This window comes from Corapipo altera, unplaced genomic scaffold, assembly GCF_003945725.1.
Source record: "Corapipo altera isolate COAL_440 unplaced genomic scaffold, ASM394572v1 343, whole genome shotgun sequence".
NCBI classification, from domain to species: domain Eukaryota; kingdom Metazoa; phylum Chordata; class Aves; order Passeriformes; family Pipridae; genus Corapipo; species Corapipo altera.
In genome coordinates, this window is record NW_020884913.1 from 1,096,108 (window position 1) to 1,096,984 (window position 877).

The 877-nt window shown below is 58.6% G+C and overlaps 1 protein-coding gene across 1 annotated transcript in view; it reads right to left on the reverse strand.

The window, feature by feature from the left end:
• Positions 1 to 877, reverse strand: part of KCNJ2 (potassium voltage-gated channel subfamily J member 2) — a 7,507-nt gene extending 6,630 nt beyond the window's left edge. The window contains exon 1 of the mRNA XM_027654500.1: positions 791 to 877. The gene's annotated coding sequence lies outside the window, so the exon portion shown is untranslated. The remainder of the gene's footprint in view (positions 1 to 790) is intronic.

The following is an 877-nucleotide window of genomic DNA, read 5'->3' on the forward strand; positions in this document are numbered from 1 at the left end:
GCGGGGACAGAGCTGCGGGGACAGAGCTGCGGGGACAGAGCTGCGGGTTCCGCTTAACCCGGACACCTGCGGGTCCCCTCCTGCCCCCGCCCCGGGCACGGAACCCTCGAACCCATCTGCCTTTGCTTATCAGTATTTTTTCCTGTAACTGTCAGGAACTAAGCTGAAACAATACAGCTCTTCACAGCCTGAGGGTTTTTTTTCCTTCTTCCTATTTTTTTTTTTTTATCTTTTAGCAGGCTGATCTGAAATAAAGAAACCCCGCCGTTTCCATGCTGCCAATGAATGAAGCTACAGGTTCATTTCACACCCCTCTAAAGCACTCCGGACACTCAAAAACACGCATCTGAGCGCTGGGACTCGCTGCTTCTGCCCTCCCTCTTGTGCAGGAACAACAGGCGAGAAGAAGGGAAAGGGATGGAGCGGCGCGCCTTGAGCGACACGGAGTTGTCATGCGAACTTCCAGCCCTTCCCCAGGATAAAATATCCCCGGGGGGGGATGGGGGGGAGCAGCTGGTGCATGGAAAGTTATAAGCACAAACAGATGCTGGAAGCAGATGCTCGGGCGCTCCAGCCATACCTATCGAATTATTCCAGGCACTGAGAATAGCTCGGGGAATGGGGGGCGTGAGAAATGCAGGAGTTCCCCCTCCAAGCCGGGGCACGCAAGGGGAGCTTTATCTCGCGGTGTCGCGACACAGCATCGCGGATCGCCTCCGCCTCGGGGGGCTGCGCTCCGGGAGGATGGGGGTCGGGGGCGACTCGAAAGGATGGAGAAGGCTCTTCTTACCTGCCGCGGCCCGCGAGGGAGGTGCGTGTGGAGGGCAGGGGTGTAAGATCCAGCAGCTGGGGGACGCCGAAGCCGGCCCGGTGCCCG